This window comes from Hyperolius riggenbachi, chromosome 2 (assembly GCF_040937935.1).
Source record: "Hyperolius riggenbachi isolate aHypRig1 chromosome 2, aHypRig1.pri, whole genome shotgun sequence".
NCBI classification, from domain to species: Eukaryota; Metazoa; Chordata; class Amphibia; order Anura; family Hyperoliidae; genus Hyperolius; species Hyperolius riggenbachi.
The window spans coordinates 365,928,205-365,948,419 of record NC_090647.1 but is presented as its reverse complement, the minus strand read 5'-3'; the positions used below and the strand labels follow the sequence as shown (position 1 = coordinate 365,948,419).

The window sequence follows — 20,215 nt, the reverse complement described above, 5'->3', positions numbered from 1 at the left end:
AGCAGTGATGGGCAGGAATAGTTTAATAAAAATGATTCTACTCCCCAAAATACTATATATACTTCATCACTCCCCAATTTACATCCCAAATACCTTCTTTAAAAAATTGAAATCAATACTCTTGAGTTTCCTCTGGGGTAAGGGCAGGGCCAAACTTAAAAACACGCTACTACAAAACCCAATGAACCTTGGCGGAATTGCGTTTCCAGTGTTTCAGAAATACTACTTCGCATCGCAGCTGCAACACATATCGGCTTGGTTCACTGTCCCCCCAACCACAAATATAGAACCACTTGGATATCTATTAGATCCTGTTTTAGAAAGCCCTGCAATGGACACTCTGAGGTGTTACATACCACAAAAGAAAAAACACAACACAATTCTGATGCAGGCATCTCAAGTATGGAAAGCCATCACTAAAATGTATAGCACCAAAGGTATAGGAAAACACACTCCCCTATGGTACAACCCTAATCTTTCAGAATTTGGCACCATCCCTGACCCCTCTTTCTGGATAGCTAGAGGGATAATATTTCTTGAAAACATCATATCAAATGGGCAGATTGCTTCTTTTGCCCTCTTAGTCTCTACCTACCACATCCCCACGAACCAAGAGTTTCGATACTGGCAATTAAAACACGCTTTTTGTAAGCAATTTCCTAAGACACCTCTACAAGTATATGGCTCTCCCATTATTGAAATGCTCAAAAATGGTCCAGTTAGGCACATGATAGGTGAGCTATACAAAACACTTTTAGATTTTGGTGCCGAGGAACTCACCACTGAATCACGCAACCGATGGGTCTCATGTGGACTCGATATTGCAGATGAAGACTGGGATGACGCCCTATTCGCCCCCAAGAAAGTGTCCCCATGTATACGCGATCGTATCACGCAAATATACATTTTGCACCAGGCCTACTTAACCCCTAGGCAGCTTTGTAAATACAACCCACAATCTTCCAATAACTGCCCTAAGTGTCAGGAAGCATCCCCTTCATTCTATCACCTCATCTGGAGTTGTCCAGTTGTGGCAGCTTTTTGGTCCCAAGTAGTTAAATTTTTACACGACAAGATGGGCTGCCCCATAAGTTACGACCCTTTATTGTGCCTCCTTGGAGTCATACAAGATGAAGCATTAGATAATGCTCTTAAATCATTTCTGACAGAAGTGCTATTTACAGGTAGACAAGAGGTGGCGTGTAGATGGCTTGCGCCCACGCCACCCTCATATGACAATTGGATTAAACGTATCAGCACTGCATTACCCTACAAAAAGCTTGTATATGCACACAGGGGAGCACAAAAGAAATTTCATTTAATATGGGACAGATGGGAAAATCGGTGATTTAGTGTTGCGTAGTAGGCTTCCTGTAATACAACTTAAAAATATGTCTATGCTTATGAACGCTGAGACAACAGATACAGTATTTATGCCATATGTACTTATCTGGATCTTGTAATTAGATCCCTTGTACTTCTATACGTGAATACCTATGTACTACTGTTACTATGATGCCTATTTGTTTACAACTGGATGCCCGACTCTTGCCTTGTATATGACGTTAAATCCTCCCAATAAACGTTTATTTTGGTTTAAAAAAAAATTCTCATCTGTAAATTCTTCTTGAGTAGAGTTCATTAACCTTAATTAGCCAGATAGCAGGATGAGGAAGAGGAGAAGCCGATCCAGCATCCAGATAGGTACAGTGGGATGCAAAAGTTTGGGCAACGATGTTAATAGTCATGATTTTCCTGTATAAATCGTTGGTTGTTACGTAAAAAAAATGTCAATCAAATATATCATATAAGAGAGACACACAGTGATATTTGAGAAGTGAAATGAAGTTTATTGGATTTACAGGTAGTGTGCAATAATTGTTTAAACAAAATTGTCATTGTTGTCATTTTATTGATTCCAAAACCTTTAGAACTAATTATGGAAACTCAAATTGGCTTGGTAAGCTCAGTGACCCCTGACCTACATACACAGGTGAATTCAATTATAAGAAAAGTATTTAAGAGGGTCAATTGTAAGTTTCCCTCCTCTTTTAAATTTCTCTGAAGAGTAGCAACATGGGGGTCTCAAAACAACTCTCAAATGACCTGAAGACAAAGATTGTTCACCATCATGGTTTAGGGGAAGGATACAGAAAGCTGTTTCAGAGATTTCAGCTGTCTGTTTCCACAGTTAGGAACAAATTGAGGAAGTGGAAGACCACAGGCTCAGTTCAAGTTAAGGCTTCAAGTGGCAGACCAAGAAAAATCTCGGATAAACAGAAGCGACGAATGGTGAGAACAGTCAGTCTACATTAACAACATTGCCTAAACTTTCGCATCCCACTGTAAATATGACAGCTCCATGCTGCTCTTTGCATAGCCTGCTAGGCTGGGGAAAAAAACAGCTTGGCATCCACTTTGACCCTTTCCATGCTACTACTGTCTCTGTGAAGAAGTGGTTCCAAGGTCCTATCCCCATTATCATCATTATCATTATTGTCATCATGATCAGTGATGATGTTGACATAGGCTGCTGTTGCATGAGTTGGTAATAACTCTTCCTTCCAATTGTGTACATTCTGCATGTTTATGATGGACTCCTTTATGGCCTTTTGATGCTGAAGCACTGTGTCTAATTGTCTGCACAGCTAGAGATTCCTCCTCCTCTACTTGCAGGCTTCCTAGGTCCTGTTTTACCCCCCATTAAAGTGAACCTGAACTGAGTAAAATTATTTTAAATAAACACGATGTACCTGCAACTGAATATTACATACCTCGCAGTCAATTCCTCTCAGAAGCTCTCATTCTCTTCCCCACCCTGGCGTTCTGATTAAATCGCCAGGGTGGCTGCGGGAGGGTTTTTTTTAAATAAAAAAAAAACTATTTCATGCAGCCAACTGAAAGTTGGCTGCATGAAAGCCCACTAGAGGGCGCTCCGGAGGCGATCTTCCGATCGCCTCCGGCGCCCAGAATAAACAAGGAAGGCCGCAATGAGCGGCCTTCCTTGTTTTGCTTATATCGTCGCCATAGCGACGAGCGGAGTGACGTCATCGACGTCAGCCGACGTCCTGACGTCAGCCGCCTCCGATCCAGCCCTTAGCGCTGGCCGGAACTTTTTGTTCCGGCTACGCTGGGCTCAGGCGGCTGGGGGGACCCTCTTTCGCTGCTGCTCGCGGCGGATCGCCGCAGAGCGGCGGCGATCAGGCAGCACACGCGGCTGGCAAAGTGCCGGCTGCGTGTGCTGCTTTTTATTTGATGAAAATCGGCCCAGCAGGGCCTGAGCGGCGACCTCCGGCGGTGTTGGACGAGCTGAGCTCGTCCAGACCGCTCAGGTGGTTAACCTCCAGCTGATCGCTCTACACCGATCGGTGTGAACGCGGTGGCAGCCCCAGGAATACTCCGGAGCTCCGTCATCAGCCTCCCAGTGGCTATCGCCGCTAGGAGACTATTAGACTGCAAAGCTGCCGTCTATATACATCGTACAGCGCTGCGATCTACGGCCGCGCTGTACTGGGGACAGCTGTGTGACAGGGCTGTCCCCCTGGGTGGCAGAGAAGTAATCCGCTGTCATAGGCTGAAGCCTATGACAGCCAATCACACTGATTGGCTGGCAGGGGGAGGGAGGGAGGGTTAAAAAAAATATATAAAAAAAAGCAATATTTATTTGGAAAAATAGGAAATAAATATTATATATAAAAAAAACATCCTGGGAGCGATCATAGCCCACCAACAGAAAGCTCTGTTGGTGAGCTGAAAGGGGGGGGGGTTAATCACTTGTGTGCTGAGTTGTACGGCCCTGCAGCGAGCCCTTAAAGCTGCAGTGGCCTAATTTGTAAAAAATGGCCTGGTCACTAGGGGGGGTTTAAGCCCGTGGTAAGAGGTTAAGGTGTCCATTAACGGTACAGTTTTTCACTAAATGTGATCTTTCAATGCAATTTGAATGATCGTAACTAATAGGAAGGCAATTATTGATTGTTCACATTTACTGAACGATTCCTCCTTCAAATCCAATCATAAAATTCAACTTTTGAATCGATTTTATCCTATTTAGCAATTGACTAAAGAATCGTTCCTTATCAATTGTCTTCATAAACGGCACATTTTCAATACAATTCGATCGCATTTGGTGAAAAAATTGTACCGTTAATGGGCACCTTTACAAAGATTCCTTCCAGTTCTGACAAGATTTGGTCAAAACTGAAATATAGCTGTTGCTGTCAGTTATATATCAGCTGTCATAACTGAAAGGGCAACTGAGGAGCACGGTAATGTTTCCCTATGGCTCAAGTGGGCAATATTACAGTTTAACAGTGTGCTCACCAGAAAGCTGTTATGGGATAATGGCCATTTTTAAAATGGAGGATAGAGAATCCCATTGAATAAAGTGGACAAACAGGACGCAGGAGAGGAGAAAGAAATTGATGAGTAGACTACACGAGAGGTACATATGATGTGTGTATGTTTATTTTGACTTTTAATTTTCAGTTCAGGTTTAGAAAAAAATGGCCGCATTGTGAATTTTGGCAGCAGATTCTGTGAGAATTTACCTTAATTGACTGACCCCGAATGACAAAAATACCGGTAGCTACTGCAGCTGGAGAGGATGGCGAGGCGAGGGAGCCCACACATCTCATCGGGCTGGAGGAAGCCCCAGGTAAGTATAAAGAATGCAGTGTGAACCATCTCACCGCAAATTTGACTTTGCAAATATCACCAGCCTGTCCATTTTTATGCGTGGTTAGGATATATACTGTATACGTGTGTTGCTTCTCTTTCTAGATATAAATAGTTTAAAGAAAGCACCCTAGCATGCAGAAAACAAAGCAGCAATATTCAGGGAGTATTTACCGTACATTTTTTCTTGTGTTTTTTTTATGAATGTCTCTTAGTATGCAAAAGTTTGGATTGTATTTTACTGCAAATTTTCTGTGTTTTTTGTGTGTGTGTGTGTGTGTGTGTTCTCATTGATTTGCATTGAAACACAAATACATTATTTTACAATTGATGAAGTCAGGTTTTGCGGTTGAACTTGATAGACAAGTCTTTTTTCAACCTAGATAACTAAGTAACTATTCATCTGGTGTCCAGTGTTCAATATATTTTTGCAAAGAAGGATCTTTTGCCTGTTTACAGTGGAGCCAGGGACAGATACTTTGTTATTGGCATAGGTTGGTAGCCCTATAGACATAGTATTTGCTTGAAAACAAGCATTTATCTGCCTAGTCGACCAGATCCTATCATTTGTCAGCAGTGCTTATTGATGTAAATAAACATCTTATATGAAGTAGCACACACTAAGTGCCATATATAAACTGAAAACTGGGATTTGCACGCACACCTTGGGAAGCAAATCAGTATTAGGCACCTTTGTCGTCTATTGATTTCCAGCACAGCGTATATCTCATTATGACAGAGTCCAAATGCTTTCATAACTCTGATTTATATTCCGTGTCTGTGCACATGCTTCTGTTCTAGCTGCTGAACTCTAGCTGCTGAGAGCGGACGGCGAGGCATAAAAGCATTACAAGATGATAATCATGGAAATATTGTTCATACACAGTAGAACCAGTAAAGTTTTTGCTATTATTTTAGAAAGAGAGTTTCCTTTAGCAATTAAGTTCAAATTGACTGATTGGGAATGGGATATGGTGACATCTGCCGGGACTCTGTCTGGATAAATAGTAATCAGCTTTGGTAAATTTTTGGCAGCCAATAATTAAAGGGGTCCTTCACTTTGTGTTTTTTTTTTTTTTTGTCTTCTCCGCACATTTCAGTCACAAAACTATATGACACGTGACTGAGCCAGATCTTACCAGCCATTACCTGCTATGTAATGGCTGTACCTAACTGTAGGAAATTGTATAGTGGGGTAGTGGGCATCAGTGACTCATTCAATATTTTCTTACAGGACAACTGAAGCAAGATGGATATGGAGGCTGCCATATTTATTTCCTTATAAATGATACCAGTTGCCTAGCAGGCCTGCTGATCTGTTTGGCTGCAGTAGTGTCTCAATAACACCAGAAACAAGCATGCAGCTAATCTTATCAGGTCTGACATTAATGTCAGAAATACCTGATCTGCTGCATGCTTGTTCTGGGACTATGGCTAAAAGTATTAGAGGCAGAAGATGATGAGGATAGCCAGGCCTCCATATCCCTCTCGCATCCATTTACCGTGTCCCTTTGTGCATTTTTTTAAATCATATATTTTTTATTCAATTTAACCATTTAATGGCAATGTATCGTATTAAAACGTCATGCTTTTGCCTGTTAATGGCAACATGACGTTTTAATACGTTCGTGCTTTCCCGCCGCCGCTCCGCATGTGTATGCGCCATTACCGTCGGGATCCCGTGCTAAGTGATTGGGGAAGAGGACCTAGCGGTCCTCTACCCAATCACACTGCCTGGAGTGAATGGACGCGACCGCAAACAGCGGCCGCGTCCATTCATAAAAACAGGAACTGTTACAGTTTAATAAAGTGTAAAAAAAAAAAAGTGATCACTTCCTATACGGGAGAGTGTTCACTAGCGCCATCTTGTGGCCAAAAAGTATATTACACATACATATACAAGTACATACACACTATTAATAAAATTAATAAAATTACACTTCCAACCCCCTCCCCACCCCCCCCCCCCCCCCAAAAAAAAACACTTGTAAATAAAAATCCGTTTAAAATAAATAAATAAATAGTTGCCTTAGAGACTCGGCTTTTTTTAATCTATATTTTATGGGGGAAAATTAATTTTAATTTATTACATAGGGGCTGGTAATTATGGTAACAGTAAATTCGGGCGCCTGAGGCTAGTGGACAAATATGAGGCTAGTGGACAAAAACGATAGGAAAAAAGGGCGCCGGAGAAAAATAACGTTTTAAAAGCGGCGCCCGGAGACTTAATGTTTTATTACTGCTTCTCATGATTACACATTATTTAATGATTTATACATTTTTAAATATTATTTTTAAACGAAAAACAGTACAATATTTTTTTTCAAACATTATTTTTAAACGAAAAACAGTACATTTTTTTTTTAACATTATTTTTAAACGAAAAAACCAACAGGGGGGTCTTAGGTTTAGGCACCAACAGGGGGGTCTTAGGTTTAGGCACCAACAGGGGGGTCTTAGGTTTAGGCACCAACAGGGGGTCTTAGGTTTAGGCACCAAAAGGGGGGTCTTAGGTTTAGGCACCAACAGGGGGGTCTTAGGTTTAGGCACCAACAGGGGGTCTTAGGTTTAGGCACCAACAGGGGGGTCTTAGGTTTAGGCACCAACAGGGGGGTCTTAGGTTTAGGCACCAACAGGGGGGTCTTAGGTTTAGGCACTAACAGGGGGGTCTAGGGGTTAGGGGTAGGTACAGGGAGGGTTACTTAGGCACCAACAGGGGGGGTCTTAGGTTTAGGCATCAACAGGGGGGTCTAGGGGTTAGGGGTAGGTACAGGGAGGGTTACTTAGTAATTTTTTTTTTAAAACGTTATTATACGTTTCAGTATTTAAACGAAAGATTAACGTTTTTACAATTGCCGATTTAATGCACATTATTTAATGATTTATAACTTTAAAAAACATTAATTTTAAACGAAATACAGTACAATACATTTTTAAACGTTATCCATGCTTATCGTTAAAAACCCGGCGCCCTTTTTTCCCAGCGCCCCTTTTTAACGTACGCGGTAATTATGGCCAGAACAAAAAAAACAAAACAGAAAAATAACACCTATATTTCAAAATAATATATTGTCGCCATACATTGTGATAGGGACATAATTTAAACGGTTCAATAATCGGGACAACTGGGCAAACAAACGGTGTTTGTTTTTACCAGACGAGAATGTTTAATTTTAAAACTATAATGGCTGAAAATGGAGTAATAATTATTTTTTTTCATTTTTTTTGTTTTTTTCCCATTAAAACGCATTTAGGATAAAAAAAATTCTTCGCAAAATGTACTACCCACAGAAAGCCTTATTGGTGGCGAAAAAAACGAGGTATAGATCATTTTCTTGTGATAAGTAGTAATAAAGTTATTAGGGAATAAAAGGGAGGAGCACTGACAAGTAAAAATTGCTCTGGTCCGTTAGAGTAAAAACCCTTGGGGGTGAACTGGTTAAGTATATAACAAATAGAGTTGTGAAAATAACTCTAAACTCTCTAACAACGTGAGAGTTGAGTCAATTCAACACAAATTGTAAAGAAAAACAATATACAGTAAGAAGTAAAAATGACGCATTAGGTAATCACTTCGGAGCATCATAAGAGTCCATGAATTTAAACCCTTTGTGCATTTTGATGGACTAAGCAGCAGACAGAGCATGCATGTGTCAGTAATATTCTGTACAGAGGCAGCAGGTCCTGTAGTGGTCCCCAGAGAGATACAGTGCACCTGTACCTGTAATATGAATATAGTGTGGCTAGCACATTGTGATCTTAGCCTAATATGTTAAACCTGCTAAAGCTTACATAAGTAAATAGATGGCTGTGTCAGTTACTCTACTTTACTTTCCTTTTTCGGTTTTGCCTAGACCTGGGTAATATAAGAAAATCTGGAAGTTCAATGTCAATCTTAACCTTAGGATGTCTCATTTCCACATTGCAGCATCACCTGTTATGCCTGTTACAGGTGGGACAATATTAGGAGCAGCAACCTGGTCACATGCAGCAAAGTAGTCACCTTTCCACTAGGAGTAGCAACCCATCAACCCTTGCCAAATGCTCGCAGCTCGCACTCGTAATGTAAACACGCAGGGAAGAAATCCCCGCTGTTTACATCATACGGCGCTGCTGCAGTAGAGGGAGGGCGGAAATCGCTGAGGAGGGGGGCTTTGAGTAGCCCCCCCCGCTGATCCATAATAGCCGGCGGCGATTAGACCCCCCCTGCAGGACATCCCCCTAGTGGGGAGAAAAGGGGGGAAGTCTGTTCGCCCTGGCTCAATTACGATCTGTGCTGTAAGCTGTAGAGACCACTCAGCACAGAAAGCTGAAAGTGAGCCCGGTCCTTAACCTTCCTGGCGGTAAAAGCCGCGCAGGAGGTTTTCTCAGGCCCTGCTGGGCCGATTTGCTTAATTTTTTTTTTTGCTGCACGCAGCTAGCACTTTGCTAGCTGCTTCAGCACCCTGATCGCCGCTGCCCCGCGCTCGATCGCCGCTATCCGTCGCGCTGCGCGCCCCCCCCCCAGGCCCCGTGCGCTGCCTGGCCAATCAGTGCCAGGCAGCGCTGAGGGGTGGATCGGGACTCCCAATGACGTCAGTGACGTCATCCCACCCCATCGCCATGGCGACGGGGGAAGCCCTCCAGGAAATCCCGTTCCTTAAACGGGATTTCCTGATCGGAGATCGCCGAAGGCGATCGAAGCGGGCAGGGGGATGCTGCGCTGCCTCCTGGCGGAATACATTAGACCGCCAGGAGGGTTAAGTGGTTTGCATTGCCACCAGTCCAGCATTTTTATCCAGACAATTAAGTCTTTATTGCCTGCATCTACTGATGAATTATTAACTTCATTAGCAAAAGTGACACATCTAAAATGCAACTATACCATGAGGATGAGAGGTCAGAGACTATCTAATCAGTAAAATGGAAAAAGTACACTCTCATACAGAATAATGAAAAGATGCTGGGATACACTGAGTTAGCAGTGCCTAGAACTCTCCTGTCCACATCACCAGGTCAGCCAGGATGTTGAATGCCAGTCCATTTTGGTTGGCACTATAACAATAATAGCAAAAGTTTTTGTTAAAAAAAAATGTAATGTCATTTACAGGTAAAAAAAATGAGGTTTTGGATCATACTAGCTCTTCTATCAAGTTGCACCCTGCATAAAATAATATTTACTTATGCCATAGAACTCTATACAATATCTCTACCCTGTTCCTACATCCAATTATCCTACTACATAATCAAACTTTCTGACCTGACATTTGCCAGCAAAGTAATTGGCTATAAGAATTGTGAGTGTGTCAAGTAGTGAAAGTTTCTACTCAACACACAGGACTTTACTTCTCCATCAGGTCTTGTCCAGTTTTACAGGAAGAAATGTTAAGACTTCTGGTGCTGGTGATTTATGATGCAGATATGCCATGCCACATTTTTCAACATCTGTACACATACCAGATTCTTAAGAATTTGAATAGATATCAATATCAAAAAGTGTAACAAACAGGAAGTGCTAAAGAAAGGGGCAATATAGGCAGAATGGTTGTTCATATTTTATGATCTAATGTGTTTCATGTTTGTTGATTCTGACCTTTAGGAAGGTACAGTATAATATATATATCATTCACTCCCATAACAGGCAGGAACGTCACAAGTTTTACAACAAAAGTAGCTTCCTTAGGCTCAATACACACCATACAATCTTGGTTGTACAGATTTACCAAATCTATGTAGTATAAGGGCCAACAGATTGAAAATACCTTGGATGATTGATTGGATAAGCTCTTATACTACATGAAAGTGGTAAGATTGAACAACCTAGATTGTATGGTGTGTGTTGAGCCTTTGAGATACAATCAATTATCAAGGGGTGAGCAGCACAAACCAACTTTTAATGCAATTTTTTTTGCAAAGTATGCATGCAGCAGTGGAGACCCCAATCCCCACAAGAAATATATATAACATACAGAGGGGCTGCAGCACACAACAGGAAAAACAGTGACAGGGGCTCTTGGTTACGCTTTAACGCGCTTAAGCTCACCAACTGCGCCAAAGTGTCCCCGATCTGGTGAGTCCTACTCTAACCATACAATGCTAGTTTTTATCAGCAGTCTAGTGGGAACTAATCCAAAAACCCAAGAGTCAACTAAATGGGAGAAAAGGAAATTAAAAACACCTCACCTTCCACTAGCTACCAAACGAACTCTCTGGACATGTGCAATGCACTAATTTATATGCTTAACTGTGCTAGAGGTGAGCGTGGTTATGCAGGTTCACAAGGGGAAAATTATAATCAATTATCAAGGGGTGAGCAGCACAAACCAACTTTTAATGCAATTTTTTTGCAAAGTATGCACGCAGCAGTGGAGACCCCAATCCCCACAAGAAATATATATAACATACAGAGGGGCTGCAGCACACAACAGGAAAAACAGTGACAGGGGCTCTTGGTTATGCTTTAACGCGCTTAAGCTCACCAACTGCGCCAAAGTGTCCCCGATCTGGTGAGTCCTACTCTAACCATACAATGCTAGTTTTTATCAGCAGTCTAGTGGGAACTAATCCAAAAACCCAAGAGTCATGTTATGTTATGTTCCTTAGAGATTCAATTTAATAATATTCAAATAGAACAAAAAGAAAAGAAAAAAGTATTAAAAAACAAGAACATTCAAAACATAAAATTAAACATAATTAAATATAAAAATACTTCAGTTAGTTTGGCTTCCATAGCACAGTTCAGAATCTGGTTCATTGCAAGCTTAACCACTTCAGCCTTCAGTCGTTTTCACTTTATGCTTCCGAGCAATGTTCACCTCCCATTCATTAGCCTATAACTTTATCACTACTTATCACAATGAACTGATCTATGTCTCGTTTTTTTCCGCCACCAATTAGGCTTTCTTTGGGGGGGTACATTTTGCTAAGAGCCACTTTACTGTAAATGCATTTTAACAGGAAGAATAAGGAAAAAACAGAAAAAATGCATTATTTCTCAGTTTTCGGCCATTATAGTTTTAAAATAATACATGCCTCCACAATTAAAACTCACGTATTGTATGTGCCCATTTCTCCCGGTTATTACACCGTTTAAATTATGTTCCTATCACAATGTATGGCGACAATATTTTACTTGGAAATAAAAGTGCATTTTCTCCCTTTTGCATCCATCACTATTTACAAGCTTATAATTAAATAAAATATATAAATATTTCATGTTTACATAGATATTTAAAAAGTTTAGACCCTTAGGTAAATATTTATGTGGTTTTTTTTTTTTTTAATTGTATTTTTTTTTTTTATTATTATTAAACATTTTATGTGGGTATTTTTGGGCGGGTGGGATGCAAACCAATTTTTTTTAGGACATATTGGTCTATTTTTTAAATTTTTTTTGCATTTTCCTGCAGTTACCTTTTTGGCCACAAAATGGCAGCCATGAGTTTGTTTACAATAACGTCACTCTAAGCATAACACGGACGCTTAGAGTGACGTCGGGTGAAATAGGAACAGAAAAACCTCAGCTTCCGTGGGAAGCTGACGGTTTTTCTCGGGGGGAGAGCAATCAGTGATCGGGCTCCACAGCCCGATTCACTGATTGCCTGGCTAGCGAACCGCGGGCCGGGAGTGCGCGTGCACGCACGCGATCAGCCGCGGGGGCGCGCGGCAGCGCACATGGCCTCCTGGGCGTAGCTAATACGTCCAGGAGGCCAAAGTAGTTAAAGAGACACTGAAGCGAAAAAAAAATTATGATATAATCAATTGGTTGTGTAGTTTGGATAATTACTAGAACATTAGTAGCAAAGAAAATATACTCATATTTTTATTTTCAGTTATATAGTGTTTTTTTTTATTTCTCGTTATGTCTCTGCTCCTAATTTTTTATTTATTAGCTGTACTACACATACAAATCATTATATCATAATTTTTTTTTTTCCGCTTCAGTGTCTCTTTAAGTCCAAAATGCTGTTATAAGAGTCACCACTCTAGGAATGGTTTTAAAGACAGAAAAATAATGAGACATGCAAAGTCTACATACCCAATGCAAGGTACATATAGGAGCATGCCAAAAAGCCATACAGAGTAGCCCTGGGAAGTGCTAATTAGTATAGTCATTTGATCCTTTGACAGCTGGTACTCTTCTACTTACTATTATTATTATTATGCATTTATATAATACTATTTTCTTCTGCAGTGCTTTTCAGGGTACACTGAGTAGTTCACGTCACTAACAGTCCCTCGGAGGAGCTAACAAACAAAATCCTTATATCCATAATCTAGGGCCAGTCTTGAGGGAAGCCAATTAATCTACCAATATGTTTTTGGGATATGTGGAAACATGGAAGGACCCAGATGAAACCCACAGAGACACAGTGAGAACACACAGTGTCTTAGGACATAGGACCTGAGTGCTAGCCACTTAACCACTGTACTGGAAGTGCTGAATTTGTACAGCTACTTGATGAAATGTTCAGTTCTCTTCTGTGGTTCACCTTTCAAGTCTGTGACACTATCGGCACATCATAAGCTATGGTGAAGTGGGCATCTTATCAGATACCTATATAGATTCAACACTTCCCTGCATTACTCTGCATAAGGCATGGTAAGAGGGGGCATGCACATGATGCATGTGTTTGTTTTATATTTGGAAAACAAGGGTAATGTTGCTATATATGGGGGTATATGGGGCTGCACTCACTGTATATGTGAGGGGAATGAGGCAGACCTTGCTTTACATAGGGAGCATGACACTACACTTTTTCAATGGGGACATCAAAGGTTGCACTTATTTATGGGGGCCATTATGCTTACGCTTGCTATATATGACTGATATCAAATAATAATTAGCAAACATCCTTGCAAGACCCTTCTGGTGTTGTAATTCAGGCATCTGAATAACATTCATTTATATCTACAAAAAAAGTACCTGTACCGCCATCTAATGTTGGATGTATATAAGCTGTCTGTTCTAACATTTTGTCAGCATACATGGGTCTGAAGAAGGCTTATTAGATGAAATCTTACTCTTTTTAAGTTTGCCAATAAATGATATCATACTGATTCAAAACTTCTGAATGACATGATGCTGCACTTCATATCTATAGTAGTAGGAAGTTGTACTTGTCATAAAGGTTGAAGGATGTGGTCTGTGCCATAGCTAAATTTGCTGCTTGCCATAGGATCATGACTGGGTGAAACATACAGATTAAGCTAAATTTGTAACCATAAATGTTGGGTATTTTTTAATGTTGTTGAAAATACAATATATACGATCTGCCTGTAATTTCCAGTGACAGGTAGAACTAAAACAAATACCAATAACATGCAGGCGTTACCAATAGCAATTATCAGTGATATAGATACAGTGGCTTGCAAAAGTATTCGGCCCCCTTGAAGTTTTCCACATTTTGTCACATTACTGCCACAAACATAAATCAATTTTATTGGAATTCCACATGAAAGACCAATACAAAGTGGTGTACATGTGAGAAGTGGAACAAAAATCATACATGATTCGAATTTTTTTTTTACAAATAAATAACTGCAACGTGGGGTGTGCGTAATTATTCAGCCCCCTGAGTCAATACTTTGTAGAACCACCTTTTGCTGCAATTACAGCTGCCAGTCTTTTAGGGTATGTCGCTACCAGCTTTGCACATCTAGAGACTGAAATCCTTGCCCATTCTTCTTTGCAAAACAGCTCCAGCTCAGTCAGATTAGATGGACAGCATTTGTGAACAGCAGTTTTCAGATCTTGCCACAGATTCTCGATTGGATTTAGATCTGGACTTTTACTGGGCCATTCTAACACATGGATAGGTTTTGTTTTAAAACATTTCAATGTTGCCCTGGCTTTATGTTTAGGGTCGTTGTCCTGCTTGAAGGTGAACCTCCGCCCCAGTCTCAAGTCTTTTGCAGACTCCAAGAGGTTTTCTTCCAAGATTGCCCTGTATTTGGCTCCATCCATCTTCCCATCAACTCTGACCAGCGTCCCTGTCCCTGCTGAAGAGAAGCACTCCCAGAGCATGATGCTGCACCACCATATTTGACAGTGGGGATGGTGTGTTCAGAGTGATGTGCAGTGTTCGTTTTCCACCACACATAGCGTTATGTATTTTGGCCAAAAAGTTCAATTTTGGTCTCATCAGACCAGAGCACCTTCTTCCACATGTTTGTTGTGTCCCCCACATGGCTTGTGGCAAACTGCAAACGGGACTTCTTATGCTTTTCTGTTAACAATGGCTTTCTACTTGCCACTCTTCCATAAAGGCCAACTTTGTGCAGTGCACGACTAATAGTTGTCCTATGGACAGATTCCACCACCTGAGCTATAGATCTCTGCAGCTCGTCCAGAGTCATCATGGGCCTCTTGACTGCATTTCTGATCAGCGCTCTCCTTGTTCGGCCTGTGAGTTTAGGTGGACGGCCTTGTCTTGGTAGGTTTACAGTTGTGCCATACTCCTTCCATTTCTGAATGATCGCGTGAAAAGTGCTCCGTGGGATGTTCAAGGCTTTGGAAATCTTTTTGTAGCCTAAGTGTGCTTTACATTTCTCAATAACTTTATCCCTGACATGGCTGGTGTGTTCTTTGGATTTCATGGTGTTGTTGAACCCAATATTCTCTTAGACAACCTCTGAGGTCGTCACAGAGCAGCTGTATTTGTACTGACAGATTACACACAGGTGCACTCTATTTAGTCATTAGCACTTATCAGGCAATGTCTATGGGCAACTGACTGAACTCAGACCAAAGGGGGCTGAATAATTACGCACACACCCCCTTTGCAGTTATTTATTTGTAAAAATTGTTTGGAATCCTGTATGATTTTCGTTCCACTTCTCATGTGTACATCACTTTGTATTGGTCTTTCACATGGAATTCCAATAAAATTAATTCATGATCTGCGCATGGAGGAAAAACGTTTTAGCCATTTATTTAGGAAAGGGTTCTTTACAGTAAGAGTGATTAAGATGTGGAATGCATTGCCACAGGAAGTCGTTATGGCAAACTCTATACCTGCATTTAAAGGGGGCTTAGATTCTTTCCTTGCGTTGAAAGACATCCATGGCTACAATTACTAGGTAATGCCTAATTATGTTGATCCAGGGATTTTATCTGATTGCCATCTGGAGTCGGGAAGGAATTTTTCCCTTTTGGGGCTAATTGGACCATGCCTTGTAAGGGTTTTTTCGCCTTCCTCTGGATCAACAGGGATATGTGAGGGAACAGGCTGGAGTTTTACTTTGTACTGCTTGAACTCGATGGACATATGTCTTTTTTCAACCAAAATAACTATGTAACTATGTAACTATGTTTGTGGCAGTAATATGACAAAATGTGGAAAACTTCAAGGGGGCCGAATGCTTTTGCAAGCCACTGTATGTAGATGACTGTCAGGTATTATTAATTACAGATAGTTCCAATGACAGGCAGATGTCAATCACTTTCAGTCACTACCATAAGGCACTGTAGGCACGTGATGGAAAGGCCGCTCACTCCCCTCCCAGAGCGCCTCCCTCCTTCCTTGTGCAGAGTCCTGATGAAAGTGTAAATGAGAGGTTACTCACCCTGCTCTCTGCATTCCACTGACAAGATAACCCTTCAGTCAGGGGCACCTCTACCTATTTGATACTGAGGTTCTTCTAGCTACATAATACTTGGGGGCACTGCTAGCTACTTAATTTTGAGGGTACCTCTGGCTACCTAATGTAATGCTGGGGGGTCATACTTACTGACAACTCAGCGCAACAAGGCTAAGTAGCTGGATAATGGAAGAGGTTCCACAGATGGAAACTGGAGTAAGGACAAGGGAGCAAGATTGCTCAGAGCAACTGCAGCTCTGGGCCACCTATCAGGCTAGATGCTATGTGATACAATACACAACAGACGTAGTCAGTAACAGGCTTGGGTCATACACGTTAATTCAGATGTCAGTCGTATTGGAAGGATTAGGCAGATTCGTAGTCGAGAAGCGGGCAAAGGTCGGTACACAATACAATATAACAATAATACAATTGCTCACTAGCTAAAGCACAAGTAATGACAGTTAACAAGAAAGACTACAGACAGACGGAATGCTCAGCCAATCTAGTCGCTGTTTCTGTGACGGCAACACTCACACTGAGATAGACAAAACTAACAGGTAGGAATAAACTAATGGCAACTGCTGCTATAGTTCGTCCTCAAGAACAAGGCTAAAAGGAATACTACCAGTCACCAACGTGGTGCTGGCAGAATCTAACTATCAGGATCAGAAGGACTTCACTGACCCCCGCAGGTCAGCAAACGTCCAGCAGACATGACATTACAGAGCAAGGCATTATACATTTACAATAACAACTTTCACAGCATAGACCCAACGACAACTCAGAGAGCTATGTCGGGGCGGGTATGAAATGGGAGGCAGACTTTTATGCTGGCATCAGTCAATGGATGCAGGTATGCAAATTCCCACACAGCTGAATGGTAATCATTCAATCCTGAGCTGGTTTGATTACCATTTGCTAGCTGGCTGTGAATGCAAAGGACTCCCATAAGAAATACATGTAGTATTATGTAACAACATGCATGCAGGAAATCCAGGGCTATCTGGCCGCAGCTCAGCTGCAACAAGCAATTGGTGGAATGATGACAGCATCCTGAGCTGCCCAGAACTGCAGAGCGATTGCAAATGACAATGAGACTTATTGCGAATGCACAACCGAATGCAAGCAGATAAGCCAGAACTGTCTGTTTGCAGCTCCACTGCAACGGACAGAACACGCTACAGGAGGGATCCTTACACCTAATACTTAGGGACACATGCCGCTACCTATGACATGCAAGAAAGTAAGGGGGAATGACAGCTGGGCTAGCCAGCACACTTGCAGTGCAGTTCTGAGGGGGTTTGTAGTTCCATGGATGGTGAGGTCTAAGGACATCTGTGCCTATAGGCTTCTTTGAGGTAAATCCGGGCCTGTATATTCCTCATCTTCCCTTTATTCCCCCCTCCTTCTAATGACATAAGACAGTGCATTTCCTAGTATAGACCTCAGTGGGAATGTCTGAAGACTCTGGGAGGAGGGTGGGTAACAAATACACAATTAGCAAGAGGAGAAAAAAAAGAGTGAGAGAGGAATTATGTCAGAATTAGCTTCATTCAAAGTTAACCAAGATGGAAAGTGTGTAGAATAGGATTTTCTGCTTTTCCTTTATAAAATTCACAGGAATCATAATGTGGACAGTGCAATACATCTGTTATGTAAGTAGAACTAGTATTTATCCACTTACCCATGCTAACCTAGAAATAAAAAACATATATGTCATGTTTAACCTCCTTGCCGGTCTAATTCCCCCGGCAAGGAGGCAGCGCAGCAGTTTTTTTTTTAAAATCATGTAGCGAGCCCAGGGCTCGCTACATGATAGCCGCTGAGCAGCGGCAGCTCTTCAGCCACTCCGATCACTTCCGGCGATCAGAGTAAGCAGGAAATCCCATCCATGGCGACGGGGCGGGATGACGTCACCGATGTCATCAACGTCGGGACGTCATAGGGAATCCCGATCCACCCCTCAGCGCTGCCTGGCCCTGATTGGCCAGGCTGCGCAGGGGTCTGCGGGGGGGGAAGGGGGGGGGAGGCGGCACGGCGGATCGGCGGCGAGCAGCAGCGATCGGAAGTTACAAGCAGCAAGCAAAGTGCTAGCTGCTTGTAACAAAAAAAAATTGTGCAAATCGGCCCAGCGGGGCCTGAGAAATCCTCCTGCGCAGGTTACCCCGAGCTGAGCTCGGGATAACCGGCAAGGAGGTTAAGGGGCTACAAAAGACCAAAAAGCCTTCTTACTAAACAAGAAATGCAAAATATAATTTTGCCTTCTGAAAACAGAAGGTATTTGCAATAAATTATCTTTAAACGGTTTCCCATGATGGGTTCCACGGATATATGCAAATCTTATCTTCATGCCCGTGTGGAAATATGCAGATTCTACTGCCCAAAATATCCCACTTTGTACCATTGTAACTCAAACTTTTTTGGCACTAGTTTTGATAAATCTATACCAGATTCCAATAGGGACATGTCCAAAATCTATTGATTCATCCAAAGTAAACTAATTTATTTGTGTTTTGGAAATCAAAAATGTGTACATTCCCTGTGAATACCAATCATTTTTCAGTTTGAAAATCCCAAAAGAGGAAGGTTTTGATTTTTGGTTACAATTAGTCCTTATTTAACAGTCATAATTGCGGTTGTAAAATGAGCAATCATTTTAGTTCTATATGTAAGATCAGATTTCAGCATACTTATTTTACAATATAATATAATATCTGTATAAAAATAGCACATTTTACAGGTACTTTTGCTGTAAAATTGCCCATATTTTCCTAAACTGAATCTGTATTATAAAATAATTACGCTTTAATGATTTCTTTAACTTACTCTATGTACAGTTTTGCTATTAACCAGTTCTAAAAGGCAATTTAATGTCTCTTTTCTGCTTCCTATCTATGTCATATTACATTCAGTCTGGAGGTTGTGCTGCATAGTGATGTGTAATTTTTCCTGCCTTTATTTATACCCACACAGTGTCCTTTTGTTATCAAATTACATTGATATCAAGTATTCATCGTTAGTACGCCAGCAAAGCCCAGAGCACGTCTAACACATTTAGATGGAAGAGAAGTGTGATTTATCTGAACCGCTACAGCTACATGGGACCTGATGCCTGATACTTCATTCAGGTCAGACAATCCCTATTAATATAACAGTCCCTGAAGTAGGTTGTCTTGCCTCTGAAAAGATATGTATTTACCAAGAAATGTCAGACTTGTCTGTGTTGAAATAAATGCCCCAAAATAAATTATTTTTCTGTCTTCCTTGCAGAGAAATTGAATTGCATGAATAATTATGCTTATTATTAATACACTTGTTTTTTTTTTTTTCAATTGAGAGCTCTTTTACACTACATGCGATTCCGATTTTTTGATGCTATCTTGTATATAAATTGTGGTATCCATGTCAGTTTCCTGGATACCACAATTTATATAAAAGATAGAATTTTACAAACATCCATATACCGTAAACCAACTGACCGGCATATTTACCTTAAATGGAAGAGTTTCCACCCGGAACACACCAAAAAATCTATTGTTTACAGCCAGGCTCTGAGGTATAACCGAATATGTTTTAATTCAGAGGACAGAGACAGACAACTTATGTCACTACGTAAAATATTCATAGATCAGGGATATCATCCACAAATCGTTGATGATCAAATACACAGAGCAACTTTAAAATCAAGAGAGGAACTGTTGAAGTACACCCCAAAGACTGAAAACAACAGAATCCCAATTGTGGTAACCTACAACCCAAAATTAAAGACACTGAGGAAGATATCAAAAGCCCTACAACCAATACTCCATAAAGACAAACGCCTGAAGGATGTTTTTCCTGATTTACCACTGCTTGCTTTCAGACAACCTCCCAATTTGAGACAAATGATTATCAGAAGTGCATTATCTACACCATATACTCCAGGCACATTACCCTGCAATAACACAAGGTGTGAGACCTGCCCTTATATCTTGAG

The 20,215-nt window shown here is 41.2% G+C and overlaps 1 protein-coding gene across 2 annotated transcripts in view; it reads left to right on the top strand.

The window, feature by feature from the left end:
• LRIG2 (leucine rich repeats and immunoglobulin like domains 2) overlaps nt 1-19,470 on the top strand; it is a 172,260-nt gene extending 152,790 nt beyond the window's left edge. For both annotated transcript variants that reach the window (XR_011026381.1, XR_011026382.1), the window contains one exon: nt 19,213-19,470. The gene's annotated coding sequence lies outside the window, so the exon portion shown is untranslated. The remainder of the gene's footprint in view (nt 1-19,212) is intronic.
• Nucleotides 19,471-20,215: the final 745 nt, after the last annotated feature.